At 40.1% G+C, this 21,661-nt stretch overlaps 1 long non-coding RNA gene and 1 pseudogene across 1 annotated transcript; both read right to left on the bottom strand.

The window, feature by feature from the left end:
* Positions 1–11,848: 11,848 nt before the first annotated feature.
* On the bottom strand, positions 11,849–12,293 carry LOC120555189. The gene is made up of 3 exons (XR_005638646.1): positions 12,177–12,293; positions 12,045–12,077; positions 11,849–11,926 (listed from the first exon to the last, which is right to left on the bottom strand). It is a non-coding gene; the product is annotated as an uncharacterized LOC120555189 (long non-coding RNA).
* A 4,955-nt stretch (positions 12,294–17,248) lies between these two features.
* The window catches only part of LOC120555188, a 38,471-nt pseudogene continuing 34,058 nt past the window's right edge, over positions 17,249–21,661 (bottom strand).

The following is a 21,661-nucleotide window of genomic DNA, read 5'->3' as shown; positions in this document are numbered from 1 at the left end:
TAACTATTCAGTACTGTAACAGTGGTAGGAAGAAATGACTTGCGAACCCGGTTTGTTAAGGACGACGTCCTTTATCTTCTGCCTGAAGGCAGTACCTCAAACGCCTGGAATAGGGAATGTAGCCCATCACTGCATCTAAGTGGTTAAGATGCCTTTTTAACTGGATGTACAGTAAAAGTAGTCAATCTTGCCACACGTAATCATAGAAGGATGTAGATTTCATTTAACATGTAATTTTAAACTAACTATTATTAGCCTACTACTATTTTAAAACGATGTCCATTTTACAACCTTGTTAGCGGATGATGGGGACCTCTGCTGGTGACTTTTTATATAGCCTAAGGTGATGTGGTTTAAAATATATAGAACAGCCGAGTTTCCACAATAACATAATTATTGCTACTCAACTAAATACGTTTTATAACAAAAAATAGCAAAATTTAGCCTAATCTGAAGCTACAAGCCAACAATTAATTGTTAAAGTGCCTGGTTCGTCTTGCAGTTAAGCCTATAGTTTTCACACACTTTATTTTGACACGTTAATGTTACTTCTGGTCCGCATTGATATGAGCCACTTCTGATCTTCAACACGTAAGCCCATACAAAACAAAAATGAGATCTGTACTGGTCCGTGTACTTTTTCGTTCATTCGATTTTCATTTCATAAACAGGTATTAAAAAACAAAAAACGATGGTTATTTGATTTTCGTTTTAAAATACAACATTTGAAATTGAAATACAAGGCGTTTTTTCTTTTTCATGGTCGATATAAGATAGGAGAAAGTTTAAATATGCTTTGATTTTCATTTTCTATTTTATATAACAAAAATAAAATCACTCGAAAACAGAAACGAAAAAAGTCTTGTTTTTTCATATTCAGAGAACGGATGTTGTCATTTCCAAGGCAACAGCGCCAGCCTAGCCTACCAGTGTTGCTTTCAGCCCAGGCTAAAATTACTTTGGAAACCTATACTCTTGATAATGCTTGGGGGGAATTTTATTTCATAATGTCACATGTATTTATTCCCCTCTCTCCCTGCCTCCCTCTGACTCTCTGTCTCTACCTGCCGCAGACAACTTCGCCCCAATCGAACCAGCTGAGGAAACTGACTTTCAGTTCACGGCTGTAACGTTACTGTTACACCACCGTTAACAATCCCAGCAAACTTTCTGTTGCTGCCGTTAAGCTTGCTGATCTGGCAGAGAGTCACCGGGGGTTCGGGATCAGATCATGGGGATCAGACCTCCGGTGCTGGGTCTAATATTCTAATATTAGCTGCTGCTGCAGCTAGCAGGTAGCCACCAGCCCTGTAACCTCGGTCCTCGCGGTTCGCTCCCCGGGACTGACTCTGCAGAGCTGGCGTTACCTGCACTATGATCAATGAGCAATGATCAGGGATTACCAAATTTCTCTCTCATAACCACTGAAAACTGTCAAAAATCTAACCCAATGGACGTAGCTGACATTAAGGGTTTCTGCCTCATTAAGGGATATTGTAAGGAAAAAGCTTAATGTACCTAAACAGTGATCAAAAAATCTAACCCAAGTCATGGACGTTATCTGACTGATAACTGACTGATATCTGATTGATCATTGTTTAGGTACATTAGTAAAGGCTTTTCACGTTAAGCGCGTTTTAGAATGTCCCTGCTGCAGCTGAGGGAATCTGTAGCTTTTTGCCCCCCTTTACATAAATATGGCTATGAAATAGATCATGAAATACGAGGAAATACCATAGACTGTTAAATACACATGAACATATTAGTCATAATAGTTCAATAGCCTAAATACATGTATGTTTTACTATGTATTTCGAGGGACTTTTATTTATTCCATCTATTTCGGTCGGGAGTGACTAACTGCCGGCTTCCTAGACCCAAGACAAAACAAATTCCAACCTTATCTTTTCGGCTCCTGAACCAGCGCTGGCCTTGGCCAAGGCCGGTGTTGAATACTCACTCCCCCTGGAGCACTACAGCGAGGCACACTCTTCATTTCCCCCACCCGACTCCCACTGACACCTGTTGATTGTTGACTCGTACTGGGTCCTGTTTCAGGGCTGACTCCATGGCAACCGGCTGTGTAGCCTGCAATGACAATCGCGCGGACTGAGTAAACCAGATTACGGGGGCCAGACGTAGCTTGACTTAACAGGCTTACACATACACAAACTTTGACATACATACAGATTTGCAACCACACCCAGCCCCTATCCGCGCCTTCACCGCTTCTTCCCCAGTCGAGGCGGGCTCTGGGGCCACGCGCTTTGTTTGGCTGCAGGACCAGATGTCTGTTTGCCTGTCCTGGACTACCTCTACTCCATGACCCCCATCCCGATGCACCCATCATCCCACCCCCGCGTGTCGTCATGTTATATTGTTATGTTGTGTTATGTGCAGCAGTGCAAATGTACTGTTATGTGGTGTGCAGCAGTGCAAATGTATTGCTTGTGTGCTTATGTGCTGAGGTGTTTTTTTCCTGTTCCCACACTGTACCCCTATTCAGGGGCATAATCTGGGAGTTGCCTTTTTCTCCTCGTCTCTCCTCATGTCATGCTGTATTTTCTTCCCACTTATATGTACCTTGTAAAGCGCTTTGTGATTTATATCTGTGAAATGCGCTCTATAAATAAATTTTACTTACTTACTTACTTACTATTTATATGCACGTTATATTTAAAGGAAGTTTGGTTATCTCACAGACTCAGACTAAAAGCAGCAGCAAGCCTGCCTGACATCAGTGCACCATAGCATATCACTATCTGCAAATAAAATAAAATATGAATAAATCACGAGCGCGGCAGATTCCCAGCTCAGCTAGGCGAGTGCTGCGCAGCTCTGCAGACGGACCAGAGTCAGTCAGCACTGGGGGGCGAACCGCGGGGACCGAGGTCACAGGGCTGGTGGCTAGCTGCTAGCTAGCTGCAGCAGCAGCTAATATTAGAATAGACCCAGCACCGGAGGTCTGATCCCCATGATCTGATCCCGAACCGCCGGTGACTCTCTGCCAGATCAGCAACAGAACGTTTGGGATTGTTAACGGTGGCGTAACGGTAACGTTACAGCCGTGAACTGAAAGTCTGTTTCCTCAGCTGGTTCGACTCTCTTGGGGCGAAGTTGTCTGCGGCAGGTAAGGACAGAGAGTCAGAGGGAGGCAGGGAAAGAGGGGAATAAATAAATGTGGCATTATGAAATAAAATCCCCCCCCAAGCATTATCAAGAGCACAGGTTTCCAAAGTAATTTTAGCCTGAGCTGAAAGCAACACTGGTAGGCTAGGCTGGCGCTGTTGCCTTGGAAATGACAACATCCGGTCTCTGAATATGAAAAAAAAAAACTTTTTTCATTCCTATTTCCGAGTGATTTTATTTTTGTAATATGAAATAGAAAATGAAAATCACAGCATATTTTTAATTTCTCCCATCCCCTTTTGACCATGAAAAGGAAAAAAATGACTTGTATTTTGATTTCAATTGTTGTATTTTAAAACGAAAATCAAATAACCATTCGTTTTTTGTTTTTTAAGTCTGATTATGAAATGAAAATCGAATGAACGAAAAAGTACACGGACCGCATTTCATCATCTGCTGTCTTAGTTTGTAATCCCGTGTCTTCTTGCTAATAACTGTAAATAACTGTTTTCGTCTTCTCTGAGATGATTTTCCACCGTTTCGACACACTTCTTTTGACATTCTGAACTACCGCGGAAATGTCAGAGCGCGTCACGTGATCATTCTAAGCGAATCACGTTGTCGAAATTGGCATCAGCCAATGAGATTGCGCATTTAGAGTTAAATTCCTCCTTTTACTTTCACAATTGGTTGCTGATGAAAAGGAAATGACCATATTTGGATCGGTCAGCATTGTAGAGGAGAGAGAGATCTTTCCAACGGTATATGAGATGACAGGGTGGAGACAGCGATCGCGGAGCAGTGGGATGATTTAGAATGGCAACTTTTGTTGAATTTAGGAGAAATCTACCGACGCAAACAATCAAAGTGTAGTAAAAGAAAGACCTAAATGTGTATTTTTGACTTTTTTTCACCACAAGTCTGAAAGAAGACATGTTATTAAAGACAAATAGCCCAAAATCTCAAAATTGACCAGTGAAAAAAAAAGTTGTGTCTCGCCTTAAAGAAGCACTACCCATGGTTAACACTACATTACTAGATACAACCAATATGTCTTTATTAACAGGTCATGTAAACCTATCCTGAAAAAACCCACCCTTGATCCTGAGGTCTTAGCCAACTATAGACCTATATCTAACCTTACCTTTCTCTCCAAGATCATGGAAAAGGTAGTTGCTAATCAATTATGTGACTTTCTAAATAGGAATAGTCTATTTGAGGACTTTCAGTCAGGATTTAGAATGCATCATAGCACAGAGACGGTACTGGTGAAAATTACTAACGACCTTCTAACTGCTGCTGACAAAGGACTTGTTTCCATACTTGTCTTATTAGATCTCAGTGCTGCATTCGACACTATTGACCTTACCATCCTGTTAAAGAGACTGGAACATTTAGTTGGCATTAAAGGAATCGCACTAAGCTGGTTTAAGTCCTATTTCTCTGAGCGATCTCAATTTGTTAATATTAACGATAAATCCTCAAACTATGCTAAAGTTAGCCATGGCGTTCCTCTAGGCTCAGTGCTTGGACCAATTCTGTTCTTATATATGCTTCCTCTAGGCAATATTATTAGGAAACACTTAATTAACTTTCACTGTTATGCGGATGACACCCAATTATATCTGTCAATTACCGTATTTTCCGCACTATAAGGCGCACTTAAAAGCCTTTAATTTTCTCAAAAAACAACAGTGCGCCTTATAATCCGGAGCGCCTTATATATGGATCAACCTCTCGGATCACTGCCCCGTTGACGGGACACTGCGTCGCTGTAACCTCGATAAAACTTCCACTAATTTGCGTTTTTATAACTTTAAAGCATTAAATATTCAAAATATACAGCCATGCGACACACCAATTGAAAGCTTAGCCTCTAATGATTAATTTAAGCCCACATACAAAGCATACAATGATTTATAGCAGTTACACAACTGTTACAAAGTAAACAATTTACAATAAAACAATTCAGCCATAATCTGCGCAGGTGTCGAGAGTGCATCCATACCTGTTTTTGTTGTCCTTTCAGCAACAAAGTGGTATTTTGGCCAAAACTTGATTTTCATAAATCCACAAGAGTCCAAGGAAATGTAATATCCAAGGTTTATATTCCAAAACGATCTGTTCGCCTCACAATGTTGAAGTTTATGGCCGAATCACAACGGAAAAAAGCGTTTTCCATTTCCGCACTTGTCATCGCCGCTAGCTTCTCTGCCCAGCTTGCTACATGATCGATGTGGGCGTCATCGTATTCCCTAGCTTCTAAGCTTTCGATTGGTAGCTCATATTAGCCAATCCGTTCAGGTTTGCCTCTGATATGGCCAATGGAAGCGGACAAGCCGATGACAACGTCAGGGACCACGTTGAGACGATCGCCATTTTCTCGGACCACTTAGATTTAAATGCTATAAGGAGGGAGTGAACGGAGTTGTCAGAACACTTCATAAAGTTTGACTTTATCTGACGGTTTTGTTGACATTCCCTTTAGCACAGCTCCATCTAGTGGATGCATAACGCAACCCCAGTCAAACGTTTGACTGCAGTATCTTCTATTCTATGCGCCTTATAATCCGGTGCGCCCTATATATGAAAAAAGTTCTAAAATAGGCCATTCATTGAAGGTGCGCCTTATAATCCGGTGCGCCTTATAGTGTGGAAAATACGGTAAGCCAGACGAAAGCGGTCAGTTAGCTAAACTTCAAGCTTGCATTAAAGATTAAAGATCCTGGATGACCTACAATTTTCTGATGTTAAACTCAAACAAAACTGAAGTTATTGTGCTGGGATCCAAGCATCTCCGAACTTCATTATCTAAAGATATAGCTACCCTAGATGGTATTGCCCTGGACTCCACCACTACTGTCAGAAATCTAGTTATTTTTGATCAGGATATATCCTTTAACGCCCATCTAAAACAAACCACAAGAACAGCCTTTTTCCATCTATAGTAACATTGCCAAAATTAGGAACATCCTGTCACAAAACGATGCTGAAAAACTAGTCCATGCATTCGTTACTTCCAGGCTGGACTACTGTAATTCTTTACTATCAGGATGCTCAAATAAGTCCCTTAAGACTCTCCAGCTGATCCAGAATGCTGCAGCACACGTTCTGACAAGAACTAAGAAAAGAGATCATATTTCTCCTGTATTGGCTTCTCTGCATTGGCCTCCTGTAAAATCCAGGATTGAATTTAAAATCCTTCTCCTGACCTACAAAAGCTCAAAATGGTCAAGCACCATCATATCTAGAAAAGCTCTAGGTAGCTTATTGTTCCACTAGAGCACTGCGTTCCCAGAACTCAGAGCTACTAGTGGTTCCTAGAGTCTCTAAAAGTAGAATGGGAGCCAGAGCCTACAGCTACCAGGCCCCACTCCTATGGAACCAGCTCCCAATCTGGGTTCGGGGGGAAGACACCGTCACCACATTTAAGACTAAACTGAAAACGCTCTTCTTTGATAAAGCTTATAGTTCGGGAATGAGGAGTTGCAGTGTACGCCTAGACTGGCAGGGCAGGGTGTATAGCTTCAGACACAGCACCCCTGCTTTTCTCTGCTTCTCTACAATCATCAGATTTACCTATCATATAATCAATAATATAGTGAGAGTAGAGGGAGGCAGGCAAGTACAGCCCGATCCAGTTGGGGAGAGTTCTAGCCCGATCAGGCACCTCTCTTTAACCTGCCTCTCTTAGCCATGCTATTATAATTCTAGACTGCCAGGGAAGTTCCTTCCTTCCTATGACACAATGAGCAGCTCTCTCCTCTCTCTTTTCATTTGTTTCCTATATGTGCATCCTGTCCCAGAAATGCTTGTTACTAACGTAATCATTATGTTTCTTCTTTGCCCAGAACATCGCCTTGGACTATGGTGACACCAAGACCTGGGTCTTGGGTGCAGCTGTCGCTGTGTACCTGCTACACCCTGCTCTGCGATTCCCTGCAATGTCTGGCTGTGTCCTGCTGCGTCCTGTCGCGTCCACTGCGCCCACCCATGCTCTACGCTACATCCCATAACGCCCTGCTGTGCCTGGCTATGACATTAACTGCTACAACTACCATTGTAGTCACTGTTCCATTATCTCTATTATTACACCACTGTTCATCACACCCCCAACCGCCACTGTCACACACCGCCTACCAAGAGCCTGGGTCTGCTGAGGTTTCTTCCTAAAAGGGAGTTTTTCCTCGCCACTGTCGCAATGGCCACTGCTAATGCTTGCTCTTGGGGGAATTACTGGAATTGTTGGGGTTTTGTAAATTACAGAGTGTGGTCTAGACCTACTCTATCTGTAAAGTGTCTCGAGATAACTCTTGTTATGATTTGATACTATAAATAAAATTGAATTGAATTGAAATTGTATTGCTCTATAAACCTTTGTCCCCTCTAAAGGGCGCTTCCCACTTTTCCCCTTGCCCTTCAAATAAAATTTGGTCATGAGGCCTAAAGAAAATGTAAGCAAAAGCAGTGTGTGCACTGTGTAATGTGAACAGGCAGCCAGGGTGACCTGAATAGCAAAATAATCCTAATTGAGTGTAGTGTGAACGCAGCCGACAACTCACCATGCCTGTCATAGGGGGTGCTGCTGAGATCACTGTGCTGTGATCTGTCATGTGTGGACCTGGCCAGGGGACTAGGGCGTTACTACGGGATCGGGCATCACTACGGGATCGGTCATCACATCGCCACAATCTTTCATTATGTGTGGACCTGCCCGGGGACTAGGGGCATCACTACGGGATCGGTTATCATGTCTGGACCTGTGCCGTGACCCGTTAAGTCTGGACCTGACTGACAACATAATATAGCAGCGATATAAAAACTGTGTGCCTCACACCATCACTGTGCCGAGACCCATTATGTCTGGACCTAAAGGTGTGCCTTGAACAATCGCTGTGCCTGGACCTGATGCTGGATCCACCGCTGGACCTACTGCTGACCTGTTAACATTTAAATTTAATCAATTGGCCATACATTTATAACTGACAATAACATGTTTTAACACTGAAACAGACTAACCCCTACTGGTTGACCAAAAATAAGGGCTGGAGACCAACCAGTAGAAGCCAGCCACTACTGACGCTGTGCCCTGTCCTGCTTCTTTACCTGGAGCGATAACCACCCCTCGCGTGATCTCTTGCTGCATGACGAGAGCTAGGGGTGGTACGGTTCACAAAACCCACGGTTCGGTTCGTATCACGGTTTTAGGGTCACGGTTTTCGGATCAGTACGGTTCTTGTTATTTTTTTCTTTTAATCTTCAACACTCCAGAATATACTTCAGCATATAGCTAAAATTAGCATATTGAATGCATGTTGCACAAAACATGCACACAGTGGCAGTTCTATATATTGTTTTATTTCATCATAGGTACCATGAAATCCAAAATGTTCCCACACACCAGACTATAAACGACGCTGGCGCATCCTACAGCTCCGGTCAGCCTCTCTCCCACTTGACATTTCTGCAGGTGACGTGACGTGACCTGCAGCGGCGCCCCACTCCACTTGAGGAGCGGTCGGCTCGGTGTCTCTCAAAATCTGACGAAAATCTTTTAAACAGACCTTTGTTGATCTGAAATGAAGACAGATTCAGCAACTGCATGGCCTATTTCTTGCTTCAAATGTTTTCAGAAACACGTTTCGGTGAACTATTTTAGTACAATATGAGATCGTATTCTGAACGAGCCGCCATGACAGTTTTGAAATTAGGGACCAGCCAGACCCATGTGACGCAATCATCCAATCAGCTGCCATGGGTTGCGTTTGTCACGCCCATCCCGCTCGTCATTTCCAGTTAGTGTTTTAACATAGGTGTATAAAGCTTAATATATATGTCAATGGTATAAAGTGGGCACTACGGCAGTAAGAGGTTAGTGCAGCTTAACAGTGTACTGACGAACCGTGCGGAACACACATGCTCCGAACCGAGACTAGCGAACCGAGCGGTTCGGGTGTTTTTTCAAGAACCGTACCACCCCTAACGAGAGCCTGATAAAAACACAGAAGAATATTCAAATATGTACAATTATTGAAATGAAACAAAAAGGTAAGAAAATTGGCACACTCTGATCCTCTAAGCCATTCAAGTCTGAAACATTTCATTAAGCCTGTAAAACGTAAGAAAACTGTTTTGCACACCTCTTTTGTCGGGCAGATCAAAATGTTTTTAGAGAAAATCCCGCACACTGACCATTACGCAAGCAATAATTTATTAGAAAAATACAATGTTTCGGTCTCAGACCTTCATCAGGTAAATTCACACATTCACCTCAACCATAGCCTTAAATAGTTTGGTTGACTAATCAGGACCAATCAGGTCCAGCTCTTGAATGAAGTCATTCATTCACAAAAGTGGCACTCCCATCACGGACTGTGAACAGGAAAAGGCAGAAAAAAACAATTGATGATCAGTGCATTGTCATTAGCCCACTATTTTTCTACACTTAATCAAAGAGGACACAGTCCATTCAAAAGTGGATCATCACATTGGTTAAGTTACATTGTAGAAGTCCACATTCACGTGTACAATGAACAGTTACCGAGGATAAACTAGTAAGGAAAAAAGAAGGAAAAAATATCAAATTAGCACAACATAATGTTGAGATTGAATTCACCATTAAGGCCTTTTGGCGATAGCGTCTGCAAAGTAAATATCCAATATGCCTCGCGTCTTTTTAGTAGCAAGTCATGGTTGCCCCCCCTTTTTGGAAGACTGACTTGTTCAATACCACAAAAGCGCAATGACGAGATGTCATGCTTATGATTATTAAAGTGTACCGCGACCGGATAATCCCGGTCGTTTCTGCGAATAGAGCTCTTATGTTCGCTAATGCGTTGATTTAACTGCCTTATGGTCTTGCCTACATACACCAGACCACATGGACACATTAAAATGTACACTATATGAGTGGAGGCACAAGGGATGACACTCTTAATTGGAAGATCTCTGAGATTCTTCTCCCGTTTATATACAAAGAGTGGCGACAACATGTGAAAGTTCAGGATCCGATTTTAGAATGTGCCAATATTTTTTAAAAACAGGACGTATGGTATGTGAGAGAGGAGAGTAAGTAGTGATACAAGTGACAGAAAATAGCTTATCTTTTTTCTTGCTTTTCTTTAGCAAGTGATTTGTCAACCCATTCCATTGGATAGCCTCGCTGTACAAATCTGTCTTTCATCTCATTTGCTTTTTCCATATAATCCTCAGTGGTCTCACATATTCTTCTGAGTCTAAAGAATTGGGTTTTTGGTAGACCTCTTTTCAGTGGGGTGGGGTGAAAACTGAAAAGAAAAGAAATCATTACCAAACGTGATTCTCAAGCAGTGATTAACACTTTGTCCTGAATAGACTTTTGGTTGGTGCAACGGATAAAGTGATACTTGAGTCATTACTATGCTTAATTTACAAGCAGTGAGAAACTACTCTTCTTGAATGGACTATGACTTTGTGCAGTGCGATGGTTGGTGCAAGGGGAAAAGTAAATACTCACTAGAACAGTGGCGATTTCTTTAAGACTACAAGCTTCCCCTAAAATGTCTAAAATGTAATGGTCAAATATGTGCTATTGTGTTAACATTTTATTGACTAAAATGCGTTAGAATACGTTCATCTCGAAGACGAGTTAGTTCAGAATTAGCTGACTCAATTTGCCGGTTGAAGCCTAGCGTCCATGGACTTCAATGGGACTGATTTGAGCAGTTTTTTTCAGTGCTTCAAAACTAGACAGTCATTGGATAAATGGGGGGTCAATGGAGGAGTGGGCTGGCCTGGACGCTGGGCTGCTGTGTGATGATTGGAGGGTCTGTCGAAGGACTGTATCTCCTTTTGATTGACAGCGATTTTGTACTATAAAAAGTTGCCGAAGCTGTTCAACTTCAAGCAGAGCTCAGCTCAGTCCCATTGCAGATTTTGCAAGTGTTGTTGAAAGACGAACTGCTGCATACTATTTCTTGGTATTTGCTTGGCAAAACTGAAAGCCAATTTTCATCATACATTTCATACAATTATACACCACATTCCTTGTTTCAGTTTAACTTAATTCCCACATTTCCTCCTTCGAGTTTAATTTCGTTTTGTTAGATCGTTTGTTCATTCATTCATTCATACAGTAGGCTAGGCTAGTGTTGTAGGGGTGAACTAGCCAGCTAGCAAACAATGCTAATATTGTCGACCTGATTTTGGCAAAGCCATTTGAAAGTCTTCCTTATGAGGATAAACTTAGTATTAAACAGCAGGTTTAGATCAACACTTAAGATTGATTTAGCAAAGTAAAGCAAAGTAACAGGTCTGTTCAGCTCTCCTGGTATGACAGAGTTAGCTGGCTGACTGGAAGTGCTGTGACAAAGAAAATGTACTGCTGGCCATGCCTCTTCATGAAACCTTCTCACGGATATTATTATACTAATTATATTATTATTTATTATAATTATATAATTTAATTATTGCATTATTATTATTATATATATTATTATAATATTAATATAAATAAATGGACAATTTTTATGATGTAGGCCAAAAATGAGCTTCCCCTCTTTGAATGACCAGCAGCCGCCACTGCACTAGAAGTGGATATTTCACTGCCCCAGGGACTGTCCACATGCTCCACTTGGCCAGACATGGCTCCATCTTCGTGGGTTAAAACACATGAAAGAGCCTGTGACTCATGTTGTACACAGCACATTATCATGCTTCTTAAGTTGACATCAGTACTCACAAGTATTGTGCAACATGTTGGTGTCCTCAATGGGCTGCAGCTTCCTTGGTGCAGTAGGGAAGGTGGATAGCTTGACACCTATACAGAGGTAATAATATAAAACTAAGCATATCCATATCCAAAAATATATAAATCTTAAAGAATTTGATTTATTTTGAAACTGGAATTATAAATTCATTAAGAGAAAACCCATTACCCCTGACACACTCCTCATCCGAATCTGTTAATTCTGCAAAAACAAACATTGATGTCTCAAATTTGAGGCCCAATTTGTAGCAACCGATTTTATATTTCAAATGTATAAAGTATTTGAGAATGAGAAACATACCATTTCCAACAAAACCCTCTGGTATTCCTTTTTTTTAGTTTGCTTCCTCATCAATCTAATCACCTCATCGTCCTCATTCTCTGCCTGGCTGGTCAGGTTGTAGGTGTCACATTCACGACGCTTATCTAGAAATTAGACAATTCACCTTAAAACAAAAACAATTCAACAATATTTTGACTTGGAAATGTATTTAATTTTCTATTCATCTACCCAAAACTTGCCTGAAGTAATTTTTATTTTGATTAATGAGAATGTCATCCAGTCATTCTGGGGGTTAATTTTTCCTTTATAGCTTTTTCTGTTTTTGTAGCGCTCATTTTACGTGGCCATCTAATGGTTTTCATTTCTCTGGCGATCCAACTGTCAGGAAATACACCCTCCTCCTCTCGGGTACCCTCCCTCCAAACAGCCCTTGTGTACATGACCTGGAAAGGAAAGCATATGCATGTTACTTTAAGTTTTTTAATTTTAGTTCAAAGTTCAGAGGTTGAGAGGGTTTGGACATGCACGAAAGAGCGATGAGGGTTACATTGGGAGTAGGATATTGTGAGGACAGAGAGAGGCCTGGAGGTTTATGAATGCAGTGAGAAAGGACATGAAGGAGTCACCAAAGAAGATACAAAAAAAATGGAAACAGGTGATCAGCTTTGATGATCCCTGATGGAATCTAACTAAAAGAATAAGAAAACTGAACCTTAATATGTGTGTTCCAGACCATGGCGAAGGGGTATGAGGTCAAAACCACCAGCTTCTTGTGGGAGGCAAGCCACCTTCCAGAACAGATCCCTTTCTTGCAGTAGTGCATTTTTCATCCTGACATGACCATTTCCTATGCACACTATGTTCAGAAGTCCAGAGCTACACGGTTGGTGAAATAATGGTGAAGTGTGATGTTGGCGCAGAAGTCCCGTCTGCATTTTTCTGTCGAACAAAAGCAAAGCTGTTGTCCCTCAAAAAAACAACTGTCCTTTTCTTTAACAGAGGCAAGCACTTCAGGGCCTCTTTGGCTATTGTCCACTTCTGAATGCTCGATTTCTGACAAACGCCTGGTCACTTGTTCCAAGAGACTTCTCTCGCTCCTCACGTGTTTCTTGACTTGTTGCAGGTAGTTTTCAAATGGAAAACAGGAAATGTAATTTAAGGACCAGTTGAAGTGTCTGGCATCCTCTTGGAGATGAATTAGTGCATGTACATTGTATACAGGAAAGGTCTTGCCATACAGGTCAGCACAGCACATGACAAAATGTTTGACTAGTTCATGAGAATATTGGAGATAGGCATTTCGAATCCGCTCATCTGACTCCAGCATTATCGACATGGATACCGTCAAGGACAAGAAGTGTTTTTTTCAGGCGACAACACAGTTTTCAAAACCACAGGACCTGTGTACAGCAAAAACTGCCGTAGTTCAGTGGCTTTCCACCTATCAAGTTCATGCAAACCCCACGGTTATCAAGCAAATTCACTTGGCATCTTCCCTCTCAGTGCAATTGGTTTTTGAGAAATTGCATCCTTTTGCCTCACAGATAAAAGACAGACTTTTGGGCCACAAGTTAAGTAAATTAACAGGCACCTAACTGGACTTCCGGTGGGCTTAGACCAAGATGGCGGCATAACTTGATTGCTCCACACAGCCTTGCAGAATTCAATATAAATCCCCTAGTTATATTTACTAGTTCAACAGCAACCATGTCAAAAACCGTGTCGAACAAGGAGAGTGATATTTTCAAACGTGCAAGAAGTTCGCAAAAACAGAGAAACGAGCCAACAACCGAGAACGAGGAGGAGGCTAGCATAGCTCAAACTGGCATAGCCGCCGTGCTCGCTTTCTTGAAAATGGGCTAAAAATAGTTTCATTTAGCCCAGTTATTTCCAAGACTCAACATTAAACTGTATGGACGCTACTATAGACGGATAACGTGGGTTTGTTTACACGTCGGGTAAATCAGCTGATGCCTTTTGAAGATAAGTATGTATCATAACTGTAACTCCTCCAACATAAAAATAACGAGTTGGAATGTCAGGGGGCTTCGGAAAATTACAAAGTTAACACAAGTTATGAGTAGGATTAGACATCTCAATTCTAAAATCATATTTTTGCAGGAAACCCACATGACAACTGCAGACTTAAAGCGTGTACAGAGCAGATGGCCTGGCCAAGTAATATATGCATGTTATAATAATTATGCAAGGGGAGTACTTATCCTTATTCACCGGACAATACCATTGCAGATTGTTAAAACTATCCGAGACTCAGGTGGAAGATATGTTATCGTCCAATGCAATATCTTATCAATGACATGGAACCTAGTTAGTATTTATGGTCCCAATAAGGATAACCCCAGTTTCTTTAGGAATATATTTCTTGAATAGCTACCATGAACGGATATTTTGTTTTAGGAGGGGACTTAAATTGTGCTTTAAATCCAACAATAGATCGTTCAACGGGCTGTGACACGGGTAAAACACAAACTAGAGAACTACTTAAACACTTTATAGAGGATCTTAATCTAGTTGACGTCTGGAGAGAACGGAATCCTGATAAAAATCATTACTCCTGTTATACAAGTACACACAAATCACCCACGATGCACCAGGCTGAGCGGCTGCCTGTGGAGGCTCGATGATGGAGGATTTGGCGTCACCTTTCAACATAGAATATTTAATTATTTCCAGGGAACTCTTACCCAAGGTTTGCGAATGCTGGTATGATGGTATCGTGATAAGTGACCATGCTGCTGTATCACTCAAAATCCAAATCGACAAAATTGTCCATAGCCCACCTAATTGGAGAATCCAGGCGAGATGGCTGCAAGACCACGCTTTTGTTGACACTATTGACTCAAAAGTTGACAGCTTCTTTGCACTAAATACTGATGAAACTAGTGCTTGTGCCAGATGGGAAGCATTTAAGGCGTTCATCAGGGGAGAGATTATTAGTTACATCAGCTATAAAACAAAACACTATAAATTGGAAAGGGTACATTTGGAAAATCAAATCAAAACGTTGGAAAATGACCTGTATGTAAAAGATGATGATTTAAAACAAAAGGAATTGCTTATATTAAGAGCTAAATATAATAAAATGTCCACAGATGAAAGTGCCAAAAGTTTAATGTGGTTGAAGAAAACCTACCATGATCAAGGAGAGAAGGCTGGAAAACTTTTAGCTTGGAGAATCAAAAAACAACAAACTGACCGAGCAATAAATAGTTTTAGGACACCGCAAGGGGATTTAACGATAGACCCGCTGGAAATAAATACATGCTTCAAAGATTTTTATGAATCCTTATATAGAAATATATATATATATAGAAAATCAATGTGATTTTTGAGCGGGGCTGTTGAGGTAACAGTCCCGCCCACAGCCGGTTCCGGAAGTAAAAATGCAATTAATTTTCTCCTTTCTTTAACTGTCTATGATTTCTTTAACTGTCACTGTGGATAGGCTACCATGAAATTATTTTCTGAACTCTAATTTCCCACATATCGCATTTCCAAATAAATAAACAGATACATGCAAAAATACATATATGCTTGATTAGGCTACTTAAAACTAATAAACGTTAAAGAAAAAGGGAAAAATGTAAAAATAACAAAAACAAAAAAAAACATGGTATACTGAATAAATAAATAGCATACACGTAATAAATCGTGTTTGTTTATAAATCATCTGTATTCATATGAATTAATCATGTTGACAACAACAATGTTGATATTTGTAAATAAAAAAAATTACATTTATTAATAATTTCCTGCACCTGTCGTAGACAAAGTCAAAGGTCAAATGTTGAACGTCAATATGATGTCCAAGTTGGGTCATGGTTGGACGACCAAATAATGGACCTAGTTTGGACGTCGAATAGATGTCCAGAATTGGTCGTGGACCGACGGACCCAATATAGACATGATCTACACGTCTATCCGATGTCCAATGTTTAGTGGGTAAATACAATTATAAACCTGAAAATGAGCATAATATGGCCATTTTAAGTCATAACGAGAGTCATAGCTTACCCTAGACAGATTTATTATACACTGAGATGTCTCTTTCACCATTTTACCAAGTATGTAGTCCAAGGGTTTAACACTTTGATTGCTGCATAAAGTGTTTTTTTCATATTACGAGCCTATGGTGAAAGGGTTACTCATAGAACATTAATCGGCAACTATTTTACTTATTTATTTTAATCAGTTAACTTAAAAAGGTTTATGAACATATTCGTTATAGTGTTTAACATGTTTTAGTGTAATTTTCTAAAAAAAGTAACTGTGTGCACATCCCACCTTCTGGCAGGTGCAGGACAAATGAAAATACTTAAAACGAAAATAATATAATGTCCGCAACACTGCTTTAAACTCCCATATTTAATATAAAAATGCAACGTTTCGACCCAGCTGGGTCTTCTTCAGGCAAATGGTGAACACATTTGATGAAGGGATATATGTAGGGCTCACATTCAGCTGACACACCATCTGGCTTCAATTAGCCTGATTAGGTGTGAGCTACCCAAAAGGCCCCGCCCAGACATTTTCATAGACTTTTTCACCATATACATCCCAAAAGAGAGGGGGGGGGGTGCTTTTTAAAATACAATATATCCAAAGAGACACATGATATTACCATGCACAGAACTAGAGAAAAAGGGAAAAAGAAAAAAAAATTCTTTTTCCCATTTTTTTCTTTTTCCCTTTTTTTTTTTTTTTCTTTTTCCCTTTTTCTCTAGTTCTGTGCATGGTAATATCATGTGTCTCTTTGGATATATTTAATAGAAAAAAACCCCTCTCTTTTGGGATGTATAGGTGAAAAAGTCTATGAAAATGTCATGGGTGGGGCCTTTTGGGTAGCTCACACCTAATCAGGCTAATTGATGGTCAAGATGTGTGGTGGGAGTTAAGTGGCCTAAAATATCCCTTCATCAAATGTGTTCACCATTTGGGAAAGCTGGTATTTTATTATATTAAATATGGGAGTTTAGCGGCAGTGTTCTTGGATGTATTATTTTCGTTTTTAGTGTAATTTTCTACCACCAAAAAAAAATCAAGTCCAGGCACTCATGGTTGGTGACAAAAAGTAATAAAAAGGCCTTTATTAAATAGGACAAGAAATTAAAAATACACTGTGTGTTGGCTTGAGCCTTCCTCAGGGTGTAGTGACACAAAGGAAACATCAGAGTGATTATAGCTTGCAGGTGTGTATAGGTGAGAGCATGATATGCTCACCCTGGACTCCAGGGGTATAACACCACAAACCCAATACACAACACATAGTACAAAATGCAGCACTTAGGCCCCCATCTTCAATCAAGCAAAATGCAGAGTACAGCCAGCAAAATATGGCAACATATACTTCAGTGTTTTTAGAAACTTATAATTGATGAATTACAAAAAAAATTGTTACACATGAATTTAAGTTTTTCTTATGAATCGTTTCTGCTTTCTGATTAATTCAGCATAGCATAGAGTTTCTTTCAGAGCTCAGTTTCAGACTTTAAGTTTAATATTTTAGTCTTAGTCTCAGAGCCTCAGTTCTTACTTGAATATAAAAGTTTATTACAACACAAATCTGATATCACAGAAACTCTCGGTATAGCTCGTATCCATGGACACAGATTTACCAAAAACTTAAAAACATCACATTCACTCAGCTTTATACATTGTATCCTCGGGAAAGAGAGTCAGCTGGAATCATGGTGTTTCTAGTTAAACAGTTTAAATGTTGATAATCAAAGAGATGAAATCAGACAAATTAATGTTTAGTGTTTGAGTCTGAGACAGATCTGCTTTACAATGCAGGTGAACAGACTGAACTTTGATTTCAGCAGCTGATCTTCAGTCAGTGTTTCTGTCCACAGGAGAGACTCTCAGTCTTGCAGAGGACACAGAGACACTGAGGACCAAGACCATACCATAAACCCAGGATAAAGAGGTTGAGTGATTGTGGTGTTGAAGGTGTGGAGGTGGATCAGTGAGTCAGAGGAGACTGTATAGAAGGACAGAGTGCCAGCAGGACAGTCCACATACACTGGGAGGAGGAAGTGAGGACTGTTTCTCTGTTATTGTGCCTGACAGAGTAACCATCATAATCAGAGCAAATCAGACTCCAGGAATGATCATTCCATCCAAACCTACAGTCAGTACTGCCTCCTCTCCTTCTGATTCCTCTGTAACTCACTGATATATCAATATCTCCTGTCCTCTCGACCTCCCAGTAACAGCGACCAGTCAGACCATTTCTACATAGCAGCTGAGGACAGGAGTCAAATCTGTCTGGATGATCAAGATATGACTGATCCTCCTCCACATATGTCACTTTCCTATTGTTATCAGACAGTTTGAGTCTTCTGTGTACTGTGTTTGTGTCCAGTTCAAGTTCACAGACATCTGATGGAGAGAACAAGACACAATACAGCTGCAAGTTATCATCTGTTATACAATGGTCTGGGTGAATCCTCGATTCTGATTGGCTACTAAAGGAGATCTGTTGAAACTGACTGTTTACTGTTCAAAATGAATGTGCTCTGACCTCGTCCTCTGAACACCACAGGATGGCGCTAACACACATTAAGCTGCAAGAAGTAAGTTTTAGTGCCCCTCTGAACTGACTTTGTCTCACAGCGAATAACGTTATCTCACATCCCATTCCCATTCTTATTCCCATCAGATTCTTATGCAATGCAAAAATAATTCCCTTTCTGTATAGGCAATGGAAATTAATTTAAATAATTAAGCCTCTATGTAAAATATTGTCACTGCCATAACGGCTTCTTATTGTGTTAGTGTTAGTTGATGTGTTTGGTTTATGATGGCAGCCTTTGTAAATTACTTTGATATTAAAGCATTTTGAGTACTGTAGTTTGATATTAAGGTAAATTGAGTAACTTAGTTCATTTGGTTAGTTATGAATATGTCTAATTGTATCCTAAGAATGTGAAGCATACTTATTGTTGGATTGTATTTTATAGGCACTAACTTTGTACTCCCATTTCTGTTTGCAGAGCCTCAGGTTCACAGGTTTAGCCTGAAGTGAATAAGTACTGTGTGCATTGCTGTGCCTTCAAGCTAACACAATAAAGTTCAGTAAACTGATACTGGGGTCCTGTCAAATGCATTCTGACCGATGTACCGAAGCTAATGTTCATACCAAGAATCAGCAAATACAGTTCATTAAACATCCTCCAGTTTAGTGACAGTCAAAAGAAACAAAGTTAGCTTTCTGTTGTCTAGACTATTGATTGATTGATTGATTGATTCTAACATCTTTCCAGGCACAGTGACAGAAAACAGATCTTGACTGAAACTGGTGAAATTATCATCATACTTCAGTCAAGAAAATGTAAAGATCTAGTGTAACATGCGGCTGAGTTCTTATGAATCAAACTTTAAACACACTCACACTTCCTCAGACCAGGTCTCAACCACCGCAGTCCACCATTCATCCTGCAGGAAGAAAAAGTCAGAACAACTTCATACACCTTCAGTCAGATCCTCCATTAAACATGAATCATGACAGAGAAACAATGGGAGAGCTGCTGCCGTCTGTCCAGTTTGCATTTCAACATCCACTTATCCACTGTGGGAGTGAACATGTGGCTCCTGTATGTGCGTCCAGTTCCACAATAATTGAGATTAATAAAACAGTATCAACGTACGGTTCATGCAACTTTATAATACTGAAAGCACAGTGTCTGCATATCTCTGTCTTTGTGCAAACACAGTTTTAGTCGTTAATCTTTGTACACAAGTACTTTTACTTTAATAACATTTCTTTAAAGTAACTGTACTTGAGTACAATATTCTGGTACTCTTTACACCTCTTTCCACCTCACCCAGTGGAGAGTTATGGTCAGGTAAACATGGACCTCTGGGTCCTGACGTCATTCATCTGCATGTACAAACCAACTTTCCCTTTAGTTACCAGCTAACACTAGCTTTGGTTGACAAGGTGCTAATGAAGACTGAAAAAGATCTTTTATGGGACCAAACTGTTTCAATCAACTTTGATTAAATGAAACCTGATAGGCAGCTCATCCTCCCTACCTGTATACAGAAGGAACTTAAAAGAAATAATGTGCTCAGGAAGAACGAGGTTGTAATTATTTGAAATGTTCTTTTTGACTAGGAAGAATTGAATTATGGATATATGTAATATATATCCAGTCAGCTATTAAATGATAAAACAGCTTGCCATAGTGAAAACCCTGTATAGATCCTGAATCTCTCAGACTAGAGGACTGAGCTTCACAGCTTACAGCCACTCAGCCAAAAAAGGATAAGATAATAAATAATATATGAAGTAAATAACAGTTCAGAGTGTTATCATTTTACAAACACAATCAGCAGTACACTAACCTGAGAGTTTCCAGTCTACAGTGTGGACTCTTCAGTCCAGCCGACAGCTGCTTCACTCCTGAATCCTGCAGGTCGTTGTTACTCAGGTCCAGCTCTCTCAGACTAGAGGACTGGGAGCTGAGAACTGAGGACAGAGCTTCACAGCTTGTCTCTGGCAGCGTACAGACACTCAGTCTGAAGAGGAATCAGCAAAACATAAGAAAACAATTTCAAACAATGTTTTTTTAATAAGGAAGATATCACATTTAACCCATAAGAACCCAACCTATTCCCCCTTAAAGGAAAATTATGGGGGGCACACCACAGACTAAATAGACCACATAGAACACATTTCTGAGATTTTCTTTTAAATAACCCCCTGTAATGTCAGGGATCTGAAATGTTACATATATATTCGGGTGTTTAGAGTCATTTTTAAAAATTGATCATCATAAGTTTTATTATTGTAACACAGGCGTCACATTAGGTTTTCCGTGACTCTTTTATGGTTAAAAACCTAAAGTGACAAATATGCCAAAATTATATTTACCTAATGTGTTTTATATCAATTTGTTCAACAAATGTGGACAGAACAGGTTAATTGTAATATATGACGTGTTGTGTGTATGTAATGTAAGCATTAGAAACTTTAAATGACTAGAATCTTACCTTAGAAACAAAAAACAATGCTTTTAAAAATTGGCTAGTTCTGTCAAATCTGTTGACCATGCATACAGCCATTTTGGAAATGTTGTCATGGAAACACAAATTGACAAACTGTCAAATGACCGCTACCAGGATGTTTCATCAGTGTCACTTAGGGGCTTCATGAGTTAAAATCAAGGATAAAGCTGAATGAGAAACTTTGCAGAACATTTAAAGAGTGTGTGACACGTGTGTCACAGTGGGTCCTTATGGGTGAGAGACGTACCCTCAGAGTAAAACATTGATTGTGATTATGTGAGAATGACTGATTGTTATTTTGCTCTGTTGCAGAACCAGTAAAGTTGCACTTGTTTGTCGTTCTTCTCATAGATAGTGCAAACAGCTGAATATTTCTACATTGACTTATGACTAACTGTCAGAGTGGAAATGAGGCTCTTTTATGAGTGCCCAGCTTCATTAATAAAACAGAATCAGCAATAAGTATAACT

Source organism: Perca fluviatilis, unplaced genomic scaffold (genome assembly GCF_010015445.1).
Source record: "Perca fluviatilis unplaced genomic scaffold, GENO_Pfluv_1.0 PFLUV_unplaced_scaf_22, whole genome shotgun sequence".
Taxonomy (NCBI): Eukaryota; Metazoa; Chordata; class Actinopteri; order Perciformes; family Percidae; genus Perca; species Perca fluviatilis.
The sequence above is the reverse complement of the archived record's forward strand: the minus strand, read 5'-3'. Positions and strand labels throughout refer to the sequence as shown.